The 27,821-nt window shown below is 38.8% G+C and overlaps 1 long non-coding RNA gene across 1 annotated transcript; it reads right to left on the bottom strand.

Moving 5' to 3' along the window:
- Positions 1-301: 301 nt before the first annotated feature.
- Positions 302-21,500, bottom strand: LOC124613879. The gene is made up of 5 exons (XR_006979645.1): positions 21,345-21,500; positions 20,014-20,184; positions 7,045-7,155; positions 5,212-5,395; positions 302-530 (listed from the first exon to the last, which is right to left on the bottom strand). It is a non-coding gene; the product is annotated as an uncharacterized LOC124613879 (long non-coding RNA).
- Positions 21,501-27,821: the final 6,321 nt, after the last annotated feature.

Here is a 27,821-nt window from a genome sequence, read left to right as displayed (position 1 = left end):
CCCGCTTGGGGCAACAGGCCTTCTGCTCATGGCAAGCATGCTACAATCACATGACGGCCCGAACTTCAGGAACACAATTAACAGATGCTATCAATAAGAATACTGTAGCCTAAGCACAAATAAATTACGACAACATAACTCACACCTCTTCTAATGTTACTCACCAAAAGAATCTTTAGAAGATAATGCTAAGAAGCCAGAAAATTATCCAGTCAGCTACGCATCTAGAAATTCCTTTATACATTTTAACATAACAAGGAGTTTAAAACAAGAAAAATTTACGAAACCACTCATCAATGTATCTCAGAGACTGAAGCTACCTCAAAGCACACAAAACATTGTGAACAAATCAAAGTCCAGAAAACATACTTTAAATGTAAGGCGTTACCAATACAGATCCAGTAAATGGCTGTTAATGCAGTTAGTGTCTTAAAGGGTGCATAAGCCTTACCTCTATAACTGATGGTGTTTAGCATAATCTTTTAGCCATCAAGAAATACATCAAAGTCTCCACCTTTGCACAATAGCACCTAAAACAATTCAAACACATACTAAAAATGGGCTCTAAAATCACAAATTTTCATTTTAAGAAAAACATGTGTCTCTATAAAATAATAAATGAGATGCAACTAATTTTAAAACTATCCCTAATTACTAATTAATCTTCCAGTTCCATGCCATAACTTGGCCCATAAAACCTCATAATTGCCAAAATCATATAAGGTAAACTAAATATACACCAATGCTATCTGAATAAACCACATGGTGATTGTTCAATGAAGTTAAACTGCAACAAATCTCAGAGAGCGATGCAAGGTATCGAGTTGGTGAGCACACTGGTAAATAATATTGATCATTGCACAAGAAATGCTGTCCAGTCCAGGCTCTTAAGATTTCGATCAATGAATGGGTGGCCAAATCTGCATTTACAGTAATCCAATACAATCGGAGATGACTCCTAACATCAATAACAGTGATGATTCCTCCAAGTCACACACTGGCTCTCTGAGCATGCAAGACTTGTTTTTCAAAAAGATGGCTGACTTTAGACAGCACTGTACTCCAGGACTCCACTCTTATGAACTCTCGGTGGGTGCGCGGGTCTTGTTTTTCACATCACCACAGCAACGATAACTCCAGAGACAGTACACTACAGTCACACCACCTACCAAGATTCCAGTAAATCAGACAAATGAGCCAAAGATTTGACTCAAGCCAGCACGGCTCGACGTCCTCCAATCAAGCAGAAAACAAGCCCACACTTACTCCCCATCCTCCTTATAGGAACACAGAGAGAGGGAAGCTAACCATCCTGTTTCAAGTGATTAACAGCAACTTTAAAGGTTTTGCCTGTAGACAGATCATGCATCAATAAGTTGACTGGCCCCATCACCCAGACAATGGAACAAGGCCCTATAAATTGAGGTGCAAGTTTTTCAGTGATTCCACATGACTGCCCCTCACCAACGTTAAAATTGTGTACAAACACTTTATCCCCCACGCTGCCCTGAAATGTTTGCCTTCCTCAGTTATAACACCTCTCCTGATGATGGTGATGTAACTGGATGTTCCTCCTAGCTCTACTCCAATTTTGTGTAATGACTTCCAGAATAACATGCTCAGGCAATAGATCATTAATATTCCATAAGTTGAAAAGAGGTGAATTAAGAGGACGAGCAAGCATGAGAATGACCAGAATGGCCTTGCAGGCTTCATGCTGAGTGGGATTAAATGACAGGTTAATACAGGGGAGGGAGGCATCCCACTTACTCTGTGCTTTATCATGACAGAAAATCAGAGCAGTATTTAAATTCCTACTCACTCTTTCCACAAAGGAAGGCTGGGGTAGTATGGGGTGGTGGTAATGTGCTTAATAGACTGGCTAAAGCAAAAACATTTAAATTCTCTAGAGATAAAGGTAGGAGTATTGTCACTAACCAGAGTCTTAGAGACTAGCCCAAAGAGAGAAAATATATTAGTTAAATGATTAATCGTGAGACAGGCGGTAACTCCTCTACTAGGAATCAACCAAACAAACCAGGAGAAGATATCAACAACCAGCACATAGCAATTCCCCACTTTAGTACTGGGAAGTCGACCCACATAATCACTAAATGATGTATCCATTGGATATTCCCCATGTTCAGAATGCAGAAGACCCTTGCGTGAACTGTTATATTGTTTAGTGATTTTACATAAGTCACATTCCCCAACTAAACGGTGGATATCTTTATACAACAAAGACCACATAAGGTGTTGCTGCACCTTACCCAAGGTCTTATGCAGGCCTAAATGCCCTCCCAACAAAAGAATCATGTAAATACTGATACACCGAGGGGGACAAACTCCCTACGCAAACAAATTCTAAGTTGACCTGATTTATCAACCTCATGACAAAGGATGTCCATCTTCAAGAAATAAACAGGAATCTCTTCCCTGTCCAAAAGCCATTTCCTAATTGGGTCCAAATCAGTGTCCTGATCTTGTTTGACCTTACGATCACCAAAGAGCTGAGTCATCTCAGCGAGAATGCTACAGATGAGGGCATCAGATGATAACAAGCGGCATTCACCTCCATGAGTACCCTCGCAAAACATTTGGCCCAGGGCATCAGCCACCTGGTTGTCAAAGCCTTCAGTATTACATACTTGGAAACAAAAGGCGGGTACATGGACTGATTAATCAGCCAATTTTCCTCTGGCACACCAAACCCCAACTCAGGGCTTGGTTGTCAGTCTGTGGGTCAAATTATCTATGCTCAAGATAATGTTTAAACTTTTATATAGCAAATACGACTGCGTAATGCTTTTCATTCATAAACTGAGTACCTCGCCTCTGCACCTGTTAATCTTCTGGAGGCATATGCTAACACATCCATCTGGACAATGAATCTTTTCAAAATGAGGAATGGCTAATACCAGATGGTTACTGAGTATGGTTTTGATGGCTTCAAAGGCAGACTGCTGACTTTCACTCCAAATAAATTTCTCTCTCTTCTTTCAAAGATTATTAAAGGGAGCCAAAAGTTGAGTAAAATTAGGAACAAATTTCCTAAAATAAATGGCCACACCAATGAATCTGACCACTCCTTTCTTATCATTAAGGGAAGGAAACATTCTCAGATCAGAGGTATGTTCTTGATGAGCTCCGGTACCATTGCTGGAAACCAAATGCCACAAAAAGGAAATCTGCTGCCTTGTAAGACTTATCTTAGATGGCTCAACAGTTAATCCAGCAGCACAAAGCCTCAATAACACTTGTTCAAGGTGAACTACGTGTTTCTCAAAGGAGTGACTACACCAGACCACATCGTTTAAGATAACTATAGATGCAACCAAACTTGATATCCCCCAAAACGTGATCCAAAAGACATGAGAGAACAGCAGCCCCTGACCTCTTATAATCTACAACTGCTCTATAATCCTTACCCTACCTTTTAGGGATTAAAAATATCAGTGAAGTGTAAGGCCAGTGGAGGGCCAGATAACCCTATCTCAGGGCATATCATTGATTTTTTTCTTTTAGAATTCTCATTGGCAGGGGAGAGATAAGGTGCACAATGTAGCAGAATATCCTCAAGCAAACAACTCTTATAGTGAATCCAACTGGTTGCTCCCAATCGATCCATGAGAATTTCAATAAACTGCTTCAAAACACTCATTAACAGGTTATCTTCGCCATGAATAAGGTAATAAAGCTCAAATTCAGACTGCTTGACCCTGTGTGAGTTGACATTATTTATAACATGACAAGAACAAATGGCTAGTTTCTGAGGTGGACAAAATTTAGAATAAAAGGCATTACTAGCAAAATCAAGAAATAACCCACCTGCAGAATAAAATCACATCAAAACAAGAGTGCAACAGAAAGGTTCTTGACAAGAATCAGTTTAACAGGCCATAAAAATTGCAAATAGACAGACCCCCATGCACCTCCCTTACCAGAGTGGCAACACAATACCTCTCAGACGAAGGACATAAAGGAGAAAACTTACACAAATCACAGTACTCTAAATATCAGTTATAATCCAGCAATCTAACTGAGCAATAAACCACACATATGATCCTGATTAAGCCAAGCACACACATGTGGAAGGCAAAGTTTATTAACAGCTGTAATACATTTGCAATGAGCTGGGGGCTTACCTTAAGTGTCTTAGTCCTCTCCTGAGGGCATCAGCTGTCAGGCCTAGGCCCATGCCTAACCGGACAGTTGCACACTAGGTTACGATGGGCGCCACATCGAAAACAACTCCTGGTAGTCACGGAATTAGTAGATGGCTGACACGGATTATTGGTTCGCACACGAGGGATAGACAGACTCCATACCCTGACTGTGTTTCTCATCAGCAAACCTAAGTGCCTCTACAGATGAGAACAATTTGCTACATCTGGAAAAGGTGGTAGATTTCCAAGCAAACGTGAGACGTGAACAATCTGGCCACGTGCCCTTGAATATTTTCAAAACTCTCTCTTGTTTGTTGACTTTCCTCTCAAAGGCAGAGACCACAATACGAACTTTCTCTATGCATTGAATCAAGGTCTCAATCTATGCTTAAACTTGCCAGTATTATGTACACTTGAGCTCATTCTGAATGTGCAGGAACAATTTGCTTTCTACTGTACAAGACCTCAGCTGCATCAGAGTACCCTGTTCTTGAAGTGTTTCAGATACCAATGAACTCAGCAAGCCCTTAGACGAAGGATGAAGTAACCAAAGAATAACAGCACATGAAATCTGTAAGGCATCTGCATGGTGTTCAAAACTTACTATAAGCCACACCATCTCCTGAACTTGATTTAATGATCAACAGACAACTCAACAATCCTCTTAAGCAAATGCATAATGGGGTTAGGCAATTTACTGAATGAACCTGAAACTGGGCTACTAACACCCTGAGTATCCTCATGCCCTAAACCTTGTAACTGATTAACAACTGGGTTTTCTCCTTCCACACTACTTGCTTCACTGTCTAAATTCAATGTACTAGAGCTAACATGGAGATCTCTTACCCAACCAAGCAACTAACAGTTTCCTTTTGCTCTTTATTAAGCTAAAGATGGCCTAAATCACACAGATGATTATTCAAACAAAAAAGATGTGCTCATACCCTACATAACTGCCTACAGGTGGGCTGACTACCCTGTAAAAACTACACATTTTCATTAACTTCACCATGCCGACAGAACAAGTGGAAATAGCAGCACCTACCTCACCAATGGTGTACAACAAGATGCAAAGAGGCCTGTCCAACAAAGTGCGTAATTTGGCCAACAGGTCAGCAATGGCCCCTTCCACAGGAATGTGCCGTATTCTCAACTCTCAGTTGAGATGTTCCCTCCTTAAATACGACAGGCCCAAATGACCTCAAGATTCCATGTATATGTACGGCTCCCTGAAACAATTTCAAACGTCTTCAGAGCAAATCATAGATGACAGATGATAACAAAGAGGCCAGGCACTTCTTCCCTCCCCTTAACCCGTGAATATGTAGCCTCAGCTACCAACAATATCTGTGAACACAGGACGGGATAGGAAAAAAAAGACTTGGAGGGGCAGGCCCACAGTTGTCATGATTTTTCATTTACAAATTCATATTTATTTTTAATAAGCATAGTTCTTTAGCAAAGTGCATGAGCATTGTGTGGCAATTTGAATATGCTCTGGAATTCACCACTTAAAATTAACCAATAATTAAAGTCAATAGCGTCATAATGGAATTTTTTTTTTAATTTAAAAAAATATATCAGACAATCTAAGCCCTTAAGGCTGCAACTTTACAACTAAATAAAACATTTCTGTAAAACATATTCTCCAAGCTATCAACAGACAATCTTGGCACTAATGTAAGCAGACACAATGGAAAATATTTACATGCCACAAGGTGACATTATGTTAAATCATTAATTACTATAAATCAGGACTTCAAAAATAATCTTCAGATTAAGAGAAATTTTTTTATGCAAGGTGCTGCGTTAGGAATCTCATACAGTAGGGCTCACTAGCAATCAGAGTGAAATAAGTATAACTGATTGAATTTAAGATCACAACAACCTGAAAACATGATGTCTACATATACAGGCAAGTGGGAAATAGAAAGCCTGATAAAAATCAACTTAATCTTTAGACACCCAACATAAACTAGTCCACCACAGTGTGGCACTGCCCAAATATCAGCTGACAGCACAAACACCATGATGTCACACAAACAGGTCTCATGCTTGTGGCAACAAGACTCCTGCTTGTGGCAAGCACGCTACAATCACACGAGGCCTCGAACTTCAGGAACACAATTAACAAAAGCTGTCAACAAGAATACTATAGCATATACACAAATAAATTAAGCCAAGATAACTCTCATCTCTTCTAACAGTACTCGCCAAAAGGAGTCTTTAGAAGCTAATGCTAAGTAGCCAGAAAATTATTCAGTCAGCTATGCATCTAGAAATTCCTTTACACATTTTAACATAACAAGGAACTTAAAGCAAAAAAAAATTTACATCACTCACCAATGTATCTCAGAGACTAAAGCTACTTCAAAGCAGACAAAACAAAGAGAATAAATTAAAGTCCAGAAAACATACCTTAAATGAAAGGCCTTACCAATACAGATCAAGCAAAGGACCGTTAATGCAAGCAGTGTCTTAAAGGATGCATAAGCCCTATCACTATAACTGATGGTGCTTAACATAATCTTTTAGCCACCAAGAAATACATTAAAGTTTCAAGCTTCCACAACAGAATCTAAAACAATTCAAATACATTTTAACAATGGTCTCTGGTATCACATTTCTCTGTAAAGTAACTAATGAGATACAACAAATTTTAAAACTATCCCCTAAGTACTAATTAATCTTCCAGTTTTTCACCACAATTGGCCCGTAAAACCTCATTATTTCCAAAATCGCATAAGGTAAACTAAACATATGCTAATGCACTCTGAATAAACCATATGGTAATTATTCCACGAAATTAAACTGCAACAAATCCCAGAAAGCCATGCAAGGTACGGACTTAGTGAGCAGACAGGTGAATAATACTGACCATTGCACAAGAAATGCTGTCCAGTCCAAACACTAAAAATTTCAGCCAATGAAAGGAGGGCCAAATCCACAACTACATCAATCTGATACAATCACAGAAGACTCCCAACACCTGTAAAAGCAATGATTCATCCAAGTCACATGCATGTCTTGTTTTTCAAAGCACTCACCACCAATGGGCAGTGTTGTACTCCAGGACTCAGCTCTCATTAACTCTCAGCGAACACACAGGGTGTTTTTCACATCAGCACAGCAGAGGTATGTCCAGAGATACTACGCTACATTCACACCAGCTACTGAGATGCCAGTAAACCAGACTAATAAAAGAGCCAAACATTAGACTGAGCCGGCAAGGTCCCCCTGCTTCTCAAATATCAACATCAAGTGATGTTGGAATAAAACTGCTATTTACAGTGACAGCTGCATCCCCAAGCCAGCAGCACATGATGAGAGTGCTTCCTATTGTACCAGAAATTAGGGCTTCTTCCTTTTACATGGAATGCATGTGCTCCGTATCTAGTATTACCTTGCTTTTGTGGACCTTATTGGAGCAATACATTACAGGTTTTAGTATATTCCTAGATTCCGCAATTACAGTTGTATCTGTAAACTTTATAACTATACTTTGACAGGACAGTTTGCATCTATCTGTAACTGTTAGGCAGTTTAGGTTTTCTGTAGCCTTGTCATGCTCCCAACCAGTGAACATTTGTTCTACCCTTTTTAGTTTGAGGAAAGTTGTGACAAGTCAACAAAATATCTAACTGGCACTGATTGCTCCAAATTGTAATAAATCAAGACCTGATGGAATTTCTTTCAACTAAAGAAACCTGTGATACCAGCTGGTTGTCAGTGTCTGAACTTACTTTCATTTGTAAAGTGTTTAATTCATAAAATGAGATTTTCACTCTGCCGCCGAGTGTGTGCTGATATTAAACTTCCTGGCAGATTAAAACTGTGTGCTGGACCGAGACTCGAACTCGGAACCTTTGCCTTTCGTGGGCAAGTGCTCTACCATCTGAGCTACCCAAGTACAACTCACGCCCCACAAATTCATGATTACAAACATTTATTAAGTTTTCTAGAACCTGTGTGGAACTTTGCCAAATACATTTTTTCCATTTATATAATAATTGTTATACAGGGTGTTCATAAAGTCCCTCTACAACTTCAAAATTTTATTACAATGGCAGTTGTTGAAATATTTTAACAACATTTCTTTTATTGTAATCAGTGTTTGCAAAAGTTTTTTTTGAGTTGCATGAAGCACATCAAACAGTACTCGATTTCTTGCCATGTTCGTTGTAGCATAGCATCATCAATGTTGGCAATGGCATTACGAATCCTTTGCTTCAAGTCAGCAATGTCCTGTATCTGTGTTTGATATGTGATATCTTTTACATTCTCCCATACAAAGAAGTCCAAGGGAGTGACATGTGGTGAATGTGATGGCCAAGGAAATGGCCCATCCCTCCCAATCCATCTGCCTAGAAATGTTTCATTGAGGAACCGACAAACATGCAGTCCCCAATGTGGTGGTGCACCATCTTGTTGGAAAATGATAGTTGGTTGTAAGTCAATCAATTGTGGTGCCACATATTCAGTCAGAAGGTCGAGGTAAACATCTGCAGTAATTGTTGACTCGTTGAAGAAAAATGGACTATCCCGGTGAAGCTCTCTTGTCATATGGGGGTTTTCAGATCCCCAGGTTCACACATTGTGTCTGTTTAATGTCCCAGAAATATGAAAAGTTGCCTCGTCACTGAAACAAACTTGCTTGAGGAATGCTTCATCCTCCGAAAGGCATTCCAGCATGTTGAGCGCAAACTCTGTCCGTTTTGGCTTGTCTTTTGGCTCAAGTGACTGTAAGTGTACAACTGTAAGTTCTTGTGGAGGACCTTATGCACAGCTGAACATGGTAGTTGCAACTGTCTGGCAGCAGTGTGGATGAACTTTGTAGGTGAACGAGTGAAGATGTTTAAAATGCAATCGATGTTTTCCTCAAATGTTCTTGGTTGCCCGCTCCTCCCTTTATCCAACACTGTCTTTGTCTCCATAATTTTTTTGTGCCATGCACGGACCGAAGGTCACAATGGCGGATCTCTTCCATACTTTGTCCTGAAGTTCCATTGAGTCTGTACATCTGATTCTGTCTCAATAAACCAGGACATACATTGTGCCTCCTCTTGAGGAGTTGCCATTTTATAGAGGTTCAGTTCCTTCCATCAACAGAGTATCTGAAACACAAAATTTTAGTATATATAAAACAGTGATTACAACAAAAGAAATTATGTTAAACTATTTCAACAACTGCCATTGTAATAAAATTTTGAAGTTTTATATCCTACAATACAATACCATGAAAATTAATTTTGAAATAAATGACAGTAAATAGGTATAAAACAGAATAGTTCACAATGTCATTTGAAAGTTATTTAAGACAAATGTTACTGTTTACATTTTAATTGATATCCAATTGATACCTGATTAAGATATCAACATAAAATAAGGTCAATAACTTTAGAAATATTTATGCTGTTTTTACAATACTGTCATTACCTATCATTTTCATAAATCTCTGTTTACACATGGAAAGTATATCCATTAAATTTAAATGTTCATAAAACTTATAGTATGTTTAGTACAATACATTATGCAGTTTTGTGTATTAATTTGTATTTCTTGACTGAATTGACACTGGTGTACGAGAAGTCAAGTACAATATCCCATTCAACATTTTCACTTTGCTTTTCACAACTTTATGCACCACTGACATATATACTGAACTGTGGAGCTTGTGGGCACAAGTGGATGCACGGCATCATATAGGAACCTCTGCTCTGTCTGTCAGCTGCCTCACGGCAGTTGACATGTTGTGGAACAAAAGAGTCAAAAATTTTAAAAATTGCTTAAAACTCTATATCACACAGAAATGTTTGAGCTGTGTGACTGAGTATCTGAAACGAACCTAAATATTACATTGTTACAGAAAATATGTAGCAACCTTTTAAATACCTGTAAAGTGCAAAGTTGTTTTGTTTTTAATAGAATATATATTTATCGCCCCCCCCCCCCCCCCCACCCCCACACCCATGAACCATGGACCTTGCCGTTGGTGGGGAGGCTTGCGTCCCTCAGCAATACAGATGGCCGTACCGTAGGTGCAACCACAACGGAGGGGTATCTGTTGAGAGGCCAGACAAATGTGTGGTTCCTGAAGAGGGGCAGTAGCCTTTTCAGTAGTTGCAGGGCCAACAGTCTGGATGATTGACTGATCTGACCTTGTAACAATAACCAAAACAGCCTTGCTGTGCTGGTACTGCGAACGGCTGAAAGCAAGGGGAAACTAAAGCCGTAACTTTTCCTGAGGGCATGAAGCTTCACTGTATGGTTAAATGATGTGGTGTCCTCTTGGGTAAAATATTCCGGAGGTAAAATAGTCCCCCATTCGGATCTCCGGACAGGGACTACTCAAGAGGACGTTGTTATCAGGAGAAAGAAAACTGGCATTCTACAGATCAGAGCGTGGAATTTCAGATCCCTTAATCGAGCAGGTAGGTTAGAAAATTTAAAAAGGAAAATGGATAGGTTAAAGTTAGATATAGTGGGAATTAGTGAAGTTCGGTGGCAGGAGGAACAAGACTTTTGGTCAGGTGAATACAGGGTTATAAATACAAAATCAAATAGAGGTAATGCAGGAGTAGGTTTAATAATGAATAAAAAAATAGGCGTGTGGGTAAGCTACTACAAACAGCATAGTGAACGCATTATTGTGGCCAAGATAGACACAAAGCCCACACCTACTACTGTAGTACAAGTTTATATGCCAACTAGCTCTGCAGATGACGAAGAAATTGATGAAATGTATGATGAGATAAAAGAAATTATTCAGATAGTGAAGGGAGACGAAAATTTAATAGTCATGGGTGACTGGAATTCGACAGTAGGAAACGGGAGAGAAGGAAACATAGTAGGTGAATATGGATTGGGGGAAAGAAATGAAAGAGGAAGCCGTCTGGTAGAATTTTGCACAGAGCATAACTTAATAATAGCTAACACTTGGTTCAAGAATAATGAAAGAAGGTTGTATACATGGAAGAACCCCGGAGATACTAAAAGGTATCAGATAGATTATATAATGGTACGACTGAGATTTAGGAACCAGGTTTTAAATTGTAAGACATTTCCAGGGGCAGATGTGGACTCTGACCACAATCTATTGGTTATGAACTGTAGATTAAAACTGAAGAAACTGCAAAAAGCTGGGAATTTAAGGAGCTGGGACCTGGATAAACTGAAAGAACCAGAGGTTGTACAGAGTTTTAGGGAGAGCATAAAGGAACAATTGACAGGAATGGGGGAAAGAAATACAGTAGAAGCAGAATGGGTAGCTTTGAGGGATGCAACAGTGAAGGCAGCAGAGGATCAAACAGGTAAAAAGACGAGGGCTGGTAGAAACCCTTGGGTAACAGAAGAAATATTGAATTTAATTGATGAAAGGAGAAAATATAAAAATGCAGTAAATGAAGGAGGCAAAAAGGAGTACAAACGTCTCAAAAATGAGATCGACAATAAGTGCAAAATGGCTAAGCAGGGATGGCTAGAGGACAAATGTAAGGATGTAGAGGCTTATCTCACAAGGGGTAAAATAGATACTGCCTACAGGAAATTAAAGAGACCTTTGGAGAAAAGAGAACCACTTTTATGAATATCAAGAGCTTAGTTGGAAACCCAGTTCTAAGCAAAGAAGGAATTTTGCTATTTGGGGAGCAAAATAACTGATGATGGTTGAAGTAGAGAAGATATACAATGTAGACTGGCGATGGCAAGGAAAGAGTTTCTGAAGAAGAGAAATTTGTTAACATCGAGTATAGATTTAAGTGTCAGGAAGGAAGTGAAACATGGACAATATATAGTTTGGACAGGAAGAGAATAGAAGCTTTCGAAATGTGGTGCTACAGAAGAATGCTGAGGATTAGATGGGTAGATCACATAACTAATGAGGAGGTATTGAATAGAATTGGGGAGAAGAGGAGTTTGTGGCACAACTTGATGAGAAGAAGGGACCGGTTGGTAGGACATGTTCTGAGGCATCAAGGGATCACAAATTTAGCATTGGAGGGCAGCAGCGTGGAGGGTAAAAATCGTAGGGGGAGACCAAGAGATGAATACACTAAGCAGATTCAGAAGTATGTAGGTTGCAGTAGGTACTGGGAGATGAAGAAACTTGCACAGGATAGGGTAGCATGGAGAGCTGCATCAAACCAGTCTCAGGACTGGGTTTGACCTTCCTACTCACCCACATTAATTTACAATTTTCCACATTTAGGGGTAGCTGTCATTCATCACACCAACTGGAAATTTTTCTAAGTCATTCGGTATCTTACGACAGTCATGCTACTTTGACACCTTACCGTACACCACGGCATCATCAGCAAACAATGGCAGATTGCTGCCCACCCCATCTGCCAAATCATTTACGTACATAGAGAACAGCGGTCCTATTACACTTCCCTGGGGCACTCCTTACAATATCCTTCTCTCTGATGAACACTCACCATCGAGGACAACATACTGGGTTCCATTATTTAAGAAGTCTTCGAGCCAACCACATATCTGTGAACTTATTCCATATGCTTGTACCTTCATTAAAACTCAGCAAAGGGGCACCATGTCAAGTGTCTTCCAGAAATCTAGAAATATAGAATCTACCTGTTGCCCTCTACCCATAGTTTGCAGTACATCATATGAGAAAAGGGCAAGCTGAGTCTGGACATAAAATTGAATGACATGTCCACTATTCTCAGCTGAAAATTATCAACTACATTCCATGGACAAAGAATAAATAAATAAACATTCAACATCTCTTGTTAGTACTATTTGGTCCACGTCCCAAATAATGTTTTTGTCAGGATTCTCCTTTGTACAGCTGACATTGAGATTTTATCCTGCTTATGAGTGAAATCTTGCATTTATTTTTGCAACAGAATGACCTCCATTACTGGTGTTGCATATTTATTACTAGAGGTTAAGCAATCTTTTAGAATTTATCTGTTAATTCAACAGTCATCCAAAGGTCAAAATCACCTTTTATTTGGTGAATTTCCCTTTTTTCGACACTGCATTAGTTGGTTCACCATTCACATATGACCAGAAGGTGCATTAGTTTGATGGGAAATGTTTAGTATCCAGATTACTCCTCAAGGACACTCTGCTGGCCCAAAAATTGACTATTTCTAGTGTTCTTTTAAGCTGTGCCTTCTGTGACTCAATGCCTCCTTGTTCCACAATATCGTTGGTCACATCAGTTGTGATCCCACAGTTGTTATGCAAATAAGGAATTAATGGATTCGGTAGGTCTGTCAACCATCACACACTACAAATTCGCAGGAGCTCAGATGTATTGTTTGCTCAGCCACTTAGAATCACAGAGCCACACCACTGACTTCGTCAAGAAATGTGTTTCGCAGTGAGACAAGTATCGACACTGTCAGTCCACGACACCTGGAGTGCAACAAACTATCGGCACAGCGACCTCTGTCGTGGCTTCCTGTGACTTGACAGCAGAGAGAGAGGCATGCTGGCTAGTGTCTCCGAGGATCGGACAGCATTGTTCACAGGAGCTGCACCCCAGCATCTTTTCAGATGATCTGTGTGCAGCATAATATGGACATATGGAGGCTCTTAGGGAGAATGAACACTGCCAGATTACATTTGTCATCATTGTGGAGGTTCAGCACCTGTCGTGGTGGTATGGGGAGCTATTGGACACACTACCTGATCATCTCTTGTTCATATAGCAGTAATATGGAAAGCATATGCTACATTCTGATGTGATGAGGCCAGTGGCTGTTCCCTGTCTTTAAGGTACGCATGACACTATCATTCAACACAATAATGAATGAGTGCATGTTGCCCTAACTGTTCTGACCTACCTTGTTACACAGGGTGATTAGCTGTTGCCCATGCCAGCACATCCTTCAGAACTCTAGCATATTGAAAATGTCTAGTTGTGGGTCATGACAGCCTTCCATGCCACCACGTGCTTGCATCTATGACTGACAAACTCTGGAACAGAGCGGAAGCAGCACAGAATGACCTACTCATATAATTAAGTCATTGAAGTTCAGATCCACCTGAGGCCTGCCTGAGTTAGTGCTGTTACTATCTCCAGTATTGGCAGCTATGTGCACTACATTCCGCCTCCTGTATATGATTAAACTATCTACAAGTGTAATCATGTTTTCTTTTCACTATAATGTGTAAAAGTAATAACTAAAACCTCATTATTTACTATTTTTCCCTAGGTTACAATATTATTTTACCTTTCACCTTTACTGAATGGCAGCCATTTTTGCTTGTAAGCACACGGTGATGTTTCAGTTTAGAGATATTGGCAAAAATATGAATATCTCTGCACTGGGTTAAGTTACAACATTGCAATTGACATGATTGTTTTTAGAAAAGTGTCCTCTACAACACTGTCTATTGCACAAAATGCCCTAAATTCAAAAATAAATATATGATTTTTGCACAGTTTGTACATCTATATAATATAAATGTACTTTAAAAATTTCAACATTGATATCTGACTGTGAACAAAGATATAACTTTCTGAAAATGAGGAGGTAATTCACATTACTCTACAACTGATCTTATGGCTGTTGCCTATTTATGTGTGATACTGGCAGGATATAATCAGTTATTATTTAAGTAAGGTACTGAATTATATACAAAAAGTGGAAACATCACTGAAATTAACATTTATATTATGCTGACATACTTAAATTAAATAATTTCAATTAACATCCTTCAAGATGCGACTGTTCCTAAACCTGGTGGTGAATGTTAAGAACGCTTATTTCTTCACACAGCTTCTGTGACCTCCCAGTTGCTGTGGTGAGTTCAACCACTGAAAGTTTCGTTAAAACATTTTTCATTGGTATCCAAACTTTGTCACTAGTAGATTTATTGAATGATGTTCTTGGGCCAGCAGGATGGTAAAAATGCACAAAAACATATTGTTTTCCAAACTTATTCTTTCAACCCCTGCAAGCCACCACAGTCCATCATACACACATCCCACTATGTCATTCAACGTTAAAGACAGAGATGTAATTTTACTGAGACAATGATCATCATAAATTTTGGTTTCTGATGTTACATAGCACCAACCTAAGTTTTCTGAAATTCCAAGGAATATGTGGAAATGCCTTGTTCCTTTTATTGGCATACAGTTTTCAAATCTGGTTTGAAGTGTTGTTTTCATATGCAGAACCACTTCTTTTGTGATCAGAAAATAGGTAATGCCTTCAATATTATCCTTGCAAAAGACATACATGTCCTGTACTGTGAGAATTTCGTCTGTGGTTGGTCTTTGTAGGTTGGCTCTACCTACTCCACATTTCGTTGTACCTCCTGCTCCATCACATGTATTTTTACCATGGCAAGATGCAAAAAAATGCCATTCAGTCTCCAACCCAAAGTCTACTTTGTGAATGCACAGATTTAAAAAATTATTTTTGTTCTTATACTGACTACCACGTCCATCTGAAAAATATATCAGCTTCTCAACCTTGGGAAAATTTTCTTTTATGTAATTTATTATATACTTTTGAAACACATATACAGCCAAAGTGTTGTGCTCCAATAGCCGCTTAGAATGCAAATTGAAGAACTGCAAACTTCACCTTCCTCATTTTTAAAGTAGAGAATAAATGGATGCACTATTGCCTGGTCATTGACCCAGTGGTACCCTTGTTTTGCATCCTGAATCACAAATGTAAAATTTTCTACAAAATCAACTAGCACTATGCATTCAGTTTCCTGAAGTTGTACTTTTTCATTCTTCAAAAACTTTGGATTTTAGAATCATAGTGGTGACTTCTGAATTTTTTGTAAATTATCAATTAAAGATTCCAAGTACTCTTCCTGAGATTTAACCACTGCTATCATTTCTGCTCTGTCCGTTGTGGCCCATTGTTTGAAGGTAATACTGTCTGGCATTTCCTCACCATATTCATGAAACAATTTAATAACAGTTTCCTTACCAGGGCATTTACTACACAAACTCATCATGCAGTCATAACTGTTAGTGTCACAGACTATTAAATCTAGTAACTCTGTTGTTAAGATCACTGAGTTTTTCACCCACAATCATCAGTTTGACATTTTGATGATATAAACAAACAGATATGGAGTGTGTCCCTGATGAGCCACCCAAAATACACCACTTAGGGCGGAGGTCACAAAATTTTGACCTTGCAATTTTGCATTCAGGATGAGAATTTTTGAAAGCTACATTTTAATTTGACAGCACTAGTCATTTCTGCTTTGTTACTTTAACTCCATTTATAACAATTCTTTTGCTATCTTTGCAACCTGGGCACATTCTACTGTTTTCATCACTTTAAAAAACTGCTGGATTTTTTAAATTGTTTTATCACTTATACCTACTCATTTCTTCTTTCCTAAAACTGGAAGAATGCATTGCTCTTTCACTAATTTTTGGGTTAGTTTAACCAAACGATGAGAAACATTTAATTTATGAACTATTTTTTCTCTTGACCATGAGTCAGGGAGCAAACTTAAAATTTTAACTTTTTCCTCTTTAGATGTCAATGAACATTTAATTTTTAATTTCTCTATTAAGCTCAAATATTCAGTGTCATATGATGCTGGTCGTAGGTTTTCTTCTTCTTTAGAAATATTGTTGGTACCTGTATTACTACAGCATGATTCCAAGTCTTTTCTAATTTTGTCTGATATTTGTTGTACCATATTTTCAATAGCTGCTTTTCTTTTTCTGCTACTTAGTTTTATTATTTTTAAGAAGGAGATACGTCTAACTTAGAACAAGCAAAATAAAATATGCTGACAGCTTCCTCATTAGGAATATAAATGTCATTAACAAGGTTACATGATTCTGGTTCTGGATTCACAACAAATATTTTTGAGTAACAATTTGGGCACAGGGAATTTGCTGGAATCACATTACGTTTCACTTGGGAAGCTGTTTCAATCTCACAAGGACAGATGTTTGAATTTTATTTCCCTCAAACCTTTAGTACCAGGCTTTTTATGAACTTTAAGTGGATCACAGCACTTCCTTCCAAAAATGTGGTTGTACTTCAGAATATATTTCTTCTCATGATACTCACACAATGAAGTTACAGAAGAACTTACTCGAAATTTAAACAAAGTTTGTCTAACTTCATCAAAGTCATTGACATTTTTCAAGTTTTTTGAAACTGAACCGAAAACTGTTTTGTGACACACTTCACTTGCTATATGTCCAACAGAGCACTGTTCATCCATGTTATTGCATTCCAGTTAATCTCTCAAAATTAATTACAAATTACACACAGAACAAAGCACATAACACATTCTACACTATCAATGAAGAGTGTACATCCACTCTAACAGAGGTTTCAGAACAGACTGACTACAACAATGCCACTCCCAGCAATAATGTACTTCTACAATGCCACACTCAGCAATAATGTACTTCTTTATTGACAATAAACCTAAACATAAATGGGCATTTTTATTGCCATAGAACAAAAGCAAAAACTCCTATTGTTTAATACTGTATTATTAAAAATAAATAAACTAAATGAATATAGGTTGATAGTGTTAACTAAATATATGTCACAATTAAGTTTTATTACAATGAAACAATACACCAATTAAATAGGCAACAGCCATAAGATCAGTTGTAGAGTAATGTGAATTATTTCCTCATTTTCAAAAATTCATATCTTTGTTCACAGTCAGATATAAATGTTGAAATTTTTACAGTGCATTGATAACATATAGGTGAACAAACTGTGCAAAAATCATATTTTTATATTCAGTCCCATCTGAGATAACTAACCCCAAACTTTACAAAAAATGAAAATTTTCAAATTTCAAAAATTCATAAAATATTAAGGAAACATTTTTAAGTGTTCTTGCTCTATATGAGGCTAGTAGTGTATGATATCTAACTATAGGAAAAAAAGAGTCTCATAAATCACTCCTTGTTTGTTATTTTTGGGACTAAAAAGTGGATTTTTGAAAATTTGGATACCGAATTTTGGAGGTCTTTTTGACTGGTTATTTTTGAATTTAGGGTATTTTGTGTAATAAGCAAAGTTGTAGAGGACACTTTTCTAAAAACAATCCCATCAATTGCAATGTTGTAACTTAACCCAATGCAGAGATATTCACATTTATGCTAACGTCTCTAAACTGAAACATCGTCACGTGCTTACAAACGAAAATGGCCGCCATCCAGTAAAGATGAAAGGTAAAATATTTAGAAAAACTGTTTTGAACTTCTCAGTTTTAGGGTGATCACATATAAAAAAAACTAAAATATTTAAAAATTGTCAAGCAACCATCACTGGACACTTTCATATGGATTGACCCGGCTAGTACTCACATGTAAAATGGTTTTATTCTTATATCGGAAATAATATCCACTTTTATCCACTACGTCACCTTTAAAACTTAAACTCCGCCCGAACAGACCATGAAGGCCTAACGGTACCGACCGGCCGCCGTGTCATCCTCTGTCCGAAGGCGCCACTGGATACGGATGGATATGGAGGGGCAGGTGGTCAGCACACCGCTCTCCTGGCTACGTGTCAGTTTACGAGATTGGAGCTGCTACTTATCAGTCAAGTAGCTCCTCAGTTTGCCTAACAAGGGCTGAGTGCCAACAGCGCTCGACAAACTGGATGGTCACCCATCCAAGTGTTAGCCCAGCGCAACAGCACTTAACTTCAGTGATCTGATGGGAACCGGTGCTACCACTGCAGCAAGGCCATTGGCATTATATCATCTTTATTGCGAACTAAATCCAGTACCCCACATATGCGGAAAAGCTATTAAGACAAGAAGCAACAATTATGATAAGATATTGTCACTGAGAAAACTGTTGTGATTAATCAGATGCTGGTCATATTCAATTTCAGTCACCATAAAAACTTCACCATTCATCAAATTTGAATCTGAAGACCGATGTAAATTCCAGATTTCCACATTTATTCTCAACACAGAATAATATCATTATAGTACTAGCATATACAATTACATACACAATATTCTTCAACTGAAATTTCACCCTCAGTAGTCTGTCAATGCTCTGATTATATCAGTTCCTATTCAGTAACACTAGTAATGGTGCTTCTCATTGATTTTTATACAAACTACACCAAACTTCAGCTAATACATTTAGTTTCCAGTGAGCTGTAACTACATGTTTAAGCCATTGAAATCTGCACACGACAAATTTTTTTTACACTCATATCACTTAAAGTACTACATAGCCTATAACATGCATCTTACATTTCACTTTCGGAAATACGGAAGCGTCCGATCCCACCCGTCTGCTTTGACCCATGACGTCACAAATATGGGGGAAACAAAAACAAAAACACACACTTTCCACAAGAAGTCTAATGACACTAACGGGACAAGCGCGGGAAATGGGGTGTTTTGGGTGGGGGGCAAACTAAATATAAACAAATTTAGACACCTTGCGTACCTACAACGTGTAAGTGAAGACAGCCATGCATGAATACCGACCCACCTCCCCAGGGGTCGTAACCCCTGCAACCCATAGAAGATAAAGATGCTTCAGTAGCTGATTAGTGTTTTTTGTCTTTAAAAAAAAAAAAAAAAAATCTCACGGGATAGAACGCACAAATCAAAGATAAATATAATAAACTAAAACAGAAATTCGAGGAAACAGATAATTAAAATAAGTAATTAGTGTTTTTAAATTTTAAAAAATCTTACGAGATAGAACGAACAGATCAGAAAAGTAAATAAGATAAAACGGAACTGGAGACAGCCACACTCAAACCAAACTCCGCGCCGTTATGACGTCACACACGACACCCTTACGTCACGGGTCAAAGCCGACGCGTTGGATCGGACGCTTCTGTCGACCCTCACTTTCAGGTGCATGTAGCATGTTTACCTGAAACTGTGAATATTTTCCTTTACATGTGACAGAGAATGAAAAGTCGGTGGAACATCAAAGGGTTCTGTTTTTTATTTACAGTGCCAATAGATCTAGATGAAAAATATTTTCTTCATAGGTTTATTTTATGTTTTGGCTTGGTTTTTTTCTTTCCTTTCCATTTTCAATCTGTGGGTGAAACAATTTCATCAAACTTCTTGAGTAGTAAAACTGTTATTACAAGAGCTTGCTGAAAAGTAATTATGTGAAAACTCTTAAAGGATTTTAAATAAAACTAATGTTATTAACATTGTACATCCTTATTCTTCTTGTCTACATATTTGCAGCCCTTTGCTGCTACAAGGCTCTAAACTGTAGTGTGTAACATGTCAGAGTTTAACATGATAACGTTGGTGTGCAAGTAACAGCAGGTTGTAGTTGAGTTTCAAATTCGTAGGGTTTGTCCACACATGGGGCACCCTCTCCTTCGGCATGACAATGGCAGAGATCACACAAACATCTGAAGGATCTGACTACATGGTTTCGCTGTCATCGATCATCCTCCATACAGTCCCAACTTGGCCCAACTAATTTTCATCCGTTTCCAAAATTTAAAGGACGCCTTCAAGGACTTCACTTTGACAGTGATGAGCAGAGCAAGCAGAGGTGAGACTGTGGCTCTGTTAGTAAAAGTCAAACATTCTACAGTGACAATATCAATAAACTGGTCTCTTGTTGAGAGAAATGTGTTCATTGTCTATGTTGTGAAATAAGTCCGTAGACATGAAGAATAAAGACGCAGAATAACAACAACATTTGGTTTATTTTGGAAGCTTTAAGAATTTTCACAAAAAATTCTGAGGTATAACTTTTCAGCACACCCTCATACTATTAATGATTATGTAAAAAGAAGTCATACTGCGAATAGAATAAATAATGAGACTAACTGAAATTGTATAATTTTCCACAAATAGGCCTACTTTTATGAGACTTACATAAAATGGACTTACGGCAATAAATTCATAAGATTTGTCAACAAATATTCTTATACAAAACATTAGTCACATCTGATTAGTAGTGTTGTCACAACTTAATATTCATTCTACAGTTATTTGGTAATACTGTCACAACTTAAAATCCGTCTTGAGTTGTTCAGTTATGGTACTTTATTTGGAAAAAAATTGGCGTTTTCAAACAACACAGCCTGTCAAAGGTATTATTACTTCCTTGCCGTACACGTATTTTTCTTTACAGTCAATCGCTGCACAAGATCTCACCATCGTAACAAACAGAATCTTCGTTGAAAATTGTACAATCAAGACAAAATTAAACATTACTATATCACCTACCTGCAAACAATAACGTATCTGTCACCTGACTGATCAGATGTCACGCACACCACAGAACAACACTATATCTCACCAATGATCAAAGTTTTTGTTATAATAATAGAAGACAAACCCAGTATTGCCTGGTTATTCATTTTGCCAATTTTCTATTAGAAACGAAAACAAAAAACTGAACTGCGTTTGTAGTTAAATATCGAAAAAAAAAATTCAAACCCATGCCTTCGTGAAAACACCTTTGAGATTATGACACAGTCGTACGGTACAAAGAAATATGTATAATGTCCAATGGATAAGCAGAGTAACTAAATTAAGTAACGAAGTACGAAAAATACAAATTCTCTGTAACATTTATTTTTGCTCTCTGAGCTCAACTGCTTCGCGTGTGTACGAAGCGATTTTGTAAACGTCTCCATGGCAACTCCTTTTCGTATAGCTCTATAGACGCCTATTGTTTTCGCCTACACTCTTTTCATCATAAGAACAAACCTCATGCAAACATTATACCATGTATTCTCAGAGTTTTGCTTGAATCTCATTGAATTTCGATTCACGTGTAGCGGAAGCCAACCTTTGAACAGTACAGATAAGTACGATCATAAGGATACGTTTTATGCTGTAATGCGCGCACATAGACTGAGTGATAATGTGTGAGACAACATCTTTAAAACAGCGGTGCAACTAACCTGCAGTGATGTGAGCAGCTGCAGTTCAAACGTAAAAAGAAGACGAGCAAAGAAAGAATGCAGTTTCGGATGTTATTTAATTTTTAAAGAGAATAAAATAATATTCGGCAAAACTCCAGCGTTACCGCGCGCTTCTTAGGAGACCAGACGGAAAGCATAAAATGCTCCCGCTCTCATTTGAGATAGTATTCTAATTACAAACAAAAGTAGTGAAAATTTCAAACTTAAACACAGGGTAATTTTTCTGAGCGAGCTATATGTGATGCAAAAGCGTACTGCAGGTATTTCACCGTACTGTTGAATACTGAAGCCACTGAAGGTATTATTAATTACTGTCGTCTGGTGATCTCTTAGCTCTTTTCTTATCCGAATTCGAGAAATACATTTCCATCTGCTACGTTGATAAGGAGTCGATCAACAACAGAATCCACAAAGCCACCCAGGCGCCGCGTTGTCTCCTTTTCTGACGTGCCGTTCTGTCCCGCCAGCGCTCGGCAGTGACATGTGAAAACGCTTCGTGCGTTAGTTCCAGTACGTCTGACAGCTTAACAGTCTTGTAATTTCTCAGGCCTTAACTTGCCTCCATATCAGTTCTCTTAGCTGCATATTGTAATAGTACAGTGGAAAAACGTAAAAATGCAGCATTTGTATGGTGTGATCCATACTGTGAAAACTATTGTTTTTCATGTTTCTGCGACACATATTTACATATGTGGTATAAAACAATGGACATAGTACAAATAAAGAGTACCTGGTTTTTCATTTTTGCCTTAAAAATTAAATTGTAATGTTTCCATAATTTAAGCAGCCTTTATTAACAGTCTTCATAAAATATTGATAACTGAGAATTTATATTTGAAATATAAACAGGAATTTCGCGTGAAATATACAATTAAAAACAAGAAGATGTGCGCATTTTATAAAAAATGGTAATGAATTTTACAATGACAAGATGTAGGTATTTCAAATTCAACGAGAAACAAAAATTGACACAGGCGACGTTTGAACCAGTGAACCATGAAATGCAATAAGTTGCCTAACTACTACGCTACTGATTCCGCTATAAATCGAGGAAAACTTCAGAGCCGATTATCTCTGTAAATTTAAGATAAACATTAAGAACAACCTATTTCTAGACACTTTTTAACCGTGTTCCGCACGCATGTCTCACTACGGAACAGGAAGCAGCCTCAGTCATTTTCATACTTTCGTATTAACAGCGCGACAATCAGAGCACAACAATGTTTTAAATAAAAACTACACTGCTAAAGCGTGATTAAGAAATACGTTGATGACTGTTAATACATTTGAATATCTTACAGTTTCATTTAACATAACTAAGTAATAACATATCTAATACATAAGTAAGGCCTTCTGCCAAAAGCGTAACAACGCCAGTGTGTGGGTGCTCCTGCTTCTGACCAATCTGGTTCGTGTTTGCTTCTATCAGGTTTATTCTTATGATGAACGGAGTATAGAGCTGTCTGCGCTTCGCGGTTGAAAGCTGTCAAAAACGCCGCCGGGTCTGAGGGATTTCCTTGAATACTGTAGGAGTGCTTATTCGTAAAGAATAAATGTACTAAAACGTTATGCATGATGAGGCATTTTTTCACGTATCTCAGTACTTCTGGCGTCGTATCTCTTGAAAAATGTGTCGCACAACGATATATTTATGTGGGTGCATTCAGAAGCCTATGGAAATATCGTCTGCGAAATTTATTGCGAATAGAGTTAGTAGCACAGGAGTAATAAATTTAAAACGACATGCATGATGCGGTAATTTTTCATGTACCTGAGTGTTTACCTTTGCCGGCCGATGTGGCCAAGCGGTTCTAGGCGCTTCAGTCTGGAACCGCGTGACCGCTACGGTAGCAGGTTCGAATCTTGCCTCGGGCATGGATGTATGTGATGTCCTTAGGTTAGTTAGGTTTAAGTAGTTCTAAGCTCTAGGGGACTGATGACCTCAGAAGTTAAGTCCCATAGTGCTCAGAGCCATTTCAACCATTTTTTTGTTTACCTTTACCTCTTGAACTACGATAGGTAGGTGCTTCTTAAACCCAGTGCCATGTGTTCCACACTGGACTCGCATTCGGGAGGACGACGGTTCAATCCCGTCTCCAGCCATCCTGATTTAGGTTTTCCATGACTTCTCTAAATCGTTTCAGGCAAATGCCGGGATGGTTCCTTTGAAAGGGCACGGCCGATTTCCTTCCCAATCCTTCCCTAACCCGAGCTTGCGCTCCGTCTCTAATGACCTCGTTGTCGACGGGACGTTAAACACTAACCACCACCACCACCACCACCACCACCACCACCACCATGTGTTCCAAGTTTGGTTGAATCGGTCCAGTAGTTTAGGAGGAGATGTGGAACATACACACACATTCATACAGCCATTTTTATAGCTTGTATGGATGGTAAGCTTCACTGATTTTTAACTGATGACACTATTGACCCACAATAACAAACTTAGTGGTGCCAGAAAGTCTAAAAACATCATAATATGGTCGTTTTGGACTGGTATTCTTAATGGTTTCATTTATTGGTTGTGAAACAACTTTTCTTATACCAGTAAAACATGTGAAATGCTTTCTGTGTAAGTTATTAAATGTGCAAGAAGCAAATGCTTATAACAATATCGTGTGTCACTTTCACGGAAAAACACTAGAACGCATTTTCGTTTTCGGATTCATTCATACTGCCCTCGCTGAACATGGAGTTCAGCACCCAAATCCAAGTTGTAATCGAAGCTACGTCATCAACGCCAAATTAAAAGACAAGAACCACGCTTTGATTCGTCGCCGTTACTCTCCCTGCGTTCGTGACGTTTATCTAAACTGCTCCAACATAACACTTACCCGTCCTCATGGAATACGCACTAGATAACGGAGCGACAGCTGGCGCCACAGATAGGAGAGCAGGACCCTACATCAGCGCTCTTAGTGGCCTGGCAGTGAACTTCGAATATGAGAAATTACAATGCGAAAATCCGTATTTGTAATTCGAGATATGCGATGTGGATGACAAAATTTTTCATTATGGCTGAGCCTTGTAGCCTAGTAGCAAAATGCGTGCCTGAAAACCGGAAAGGTTTTGTGATCTTACAAAATCCCCCACATCGATCAATCAACAAAAAAGCTCGGGTTCGCAGCCACGTAAAATTTTGTAAATGATGTTGTGGTCGCCTTCTTATTGTAAAATTTTTAAAACGCTATATTGGTATACCGATCGTGTGGCCAGTATCAACTGGAAATAATTGTATCTTAGCACATGTCAGAACTTAAAAATGATGTGACATGACATGCCACAGGAGTTGGTTTCATCTCATTGTGTTCTTTGTACAAGGTGGCAGACAGTCAAGGAATATTTTAGGGAAGTTGTTTCAGAATTTTATTCCAAAGGGCCCAGTCAACTCTTTACAAGCTTTTTCCCAGAGTAACTTCGGCTGAGTCTATGTGTCGGCCTTTCAGAGAACTGAGGGAGTTCTGTTTAGTTAAAGTTGTTGACAAGAGACATCTTTGGCCCTCTCCTGAAGTTTGCTGGTGAACTCACGTCATCGATTTAGCCAGTAGCATTCGTGAGATGTGGGCCATGTGTGTGGATGCTGGAGAGTTCCGGAGAACAGAACTCAGTCGCTTCTCTCTTGTGATATAGACCTCGAGCAAAACAGACGTCTTTCTTGGGAGACAGAGTCTCTGGCTGTGCACCCCGTGACAAGCCACCAACAGATTTTAGCAATCTGTCCCATTGTCCACTTTCTTTAGTATGCTCAACCTCCTAGATGGGCCTACACCTTATGATTTCCTACCCGAGGAGCATCCTATGTATCCCATATACTTGCTCTGCGTTTGTCCATATTTCCTGTCCTATCATTTAACCTCAACCGTGGACACCCTCTCCCAGTCCCGACTGCTTGACCATATTGATTAGCCGGCCGAAGTGGCCGATCGGTTCTAGGCGCTTCAGTCTGGAACCGCGCGACCGCTAGGGTCCCAGGTTCGTATCCTGCCTCGGGCATAGATGTGTGTGATGTCCTTAGGTTAGTTAGGTTTAAGAAGTTCTATGTTCTAGGGGACTGATGACCGCAGATGTTAAGTCCCATAGTGCTCAGAGCCATCTTGATTACGAGTTCTTGTGTGTATGTATTGCAGTTTTCGAATTAAATTGTCAATATGTTGTGCTTCCTTTTTGCATGCATCCGTAATGTATGCAATAAATGATTCAATATTTGTTTTTGTTTCATATACAACAGAAGCTGGTTTCGTCGGATATTGTTCTGTGGACATTTGTTCTTGCCTACAAATACGTATGTGAAATGCTAGATTTGAATGCATTGTAAGCATTTTGTTTGTATTCTTTCAAAATGGTTCAAATGGCTCTGAGCACTATGGGACTTAACTGCTGTGGTCATCAGTCCCCTAGAACTACTTAAACATAACTAACCTAAGGACATCACACACATCCATGCCCGAGGCAGGATTCGAACCTGCGACCGTAGCGGCGCGCAGTTCCAGACTGTAGCGCCAAAGAACCGCTCGGCCACCTCGGCCGGCCTTGTATTCTTTATTTCAGTTCGCATCCGTATCTAGTACTTTCTCATATTGAACTTCTGTACCATAATCGAACTTCGCTAGGCTCTTGGGCTGGGACATATGTGTCAACCTACACGTCTGGGATACACACACATTCTGTTTTGCAAACTCTGCAGTACGAAATACGAGTTACTGATTTGATCTCTGGTGCCTGAAAGCTTCTGTGAAGTCGTCGATGGTTGCTGGTTTGAACTGGAGAGGGTCCTACTTGTAAAATGAGGCGAAAGCGTCAGTTTCAAACACGGCACTGCCCCTTTGCGATTCGTGACGTAACATGGTCTGGGGTGGGGTAGTTGTGTCTGCCGCTGACCTTTCCTGTTGGTGTCTAATTTCAGCGGCTTTCATGCTTTGTTATTAATATGAAAACACTGACTCACTTGCGGCGTTCAAAAGTTTTACTCCTGGTGACAGCTAAAGAAAGCTTGATGTTATCATGCAGTTTGTGGGAGTTTGAAAACTGAGATAATTTTATTGGCGCATAGACAGACTCTTTGGAAACAAAATCATCATTCTTGTCAGTTGTAACTTAAGAGCTAAACTCAGTATTTTAGGACAATTTCTGTATAGGAAAATGTACGATAGAAGCACTAGCTCTCATGTATCATGAGTGATTACATTATCTCGCATATAATAGATAAACAGTGATAACAAATGTTATCACAACAAACCTGCCATGCCATAAAGACAATGAAACTCTAAAACTCACCATCCACACTTGTTTAGCTTGCCATATATTAAGACAGATTAGAAGTTAAATGAATTACCCATATTTGAAGCTTAACACTTCGCAATAGCTGAAGACGAGAGCTGTCAATAAGATGTGAATGTAATGCTGATATAACAAGAAATTGTGTGTCTCTGAACTGTATTTGGCAAAATAAAACATTTTTAGGCCAAAGTTTTAAAGTGGGGCGCCTTTCCCTATCCATCTTTTCGGTGTTTGGAATCATTCATTTCGCTGCGACAATTCATTATTGCCAGAAAAAGTGATGTAACAATTGTTGCAGATTTGCCATGACACGATGGGAAGATATACATTTTAAACTGATGTTCTTCCTGTTACCTGATGAGACATTTATAAGCAGGCAAGTCGTTCGTATGTGACGCCACACATGACCTTGAGGAGAGATTTCTCTGTTGCTATGGAATTCAAAGCAATGCTAGATGGTAGAGCAGAATATGTCTGTCAATAATGCATTGTC

Source organism: Schistocerca americana, chromosome 4 (assembly GCF_021461395.2).
Source record: "Schistocerca americana isolate TAMUIC-IGC-003095 chromosome 4, iqSchAmer2.1, whole genome shotgun sequence".
In the NCBI taxonomy this organism is placed as follows: Eukaryota; Metazoa; Arthropoda; class Insecta; order Orthoptera; family Acrididae; genus Schistocerca; species Schistocerca americana.
The sequence above is the reverse complement of the archived record's forward strand: the minus strand, read 5'-3'. Positions and strand labels throughout refer to the sequence as shown.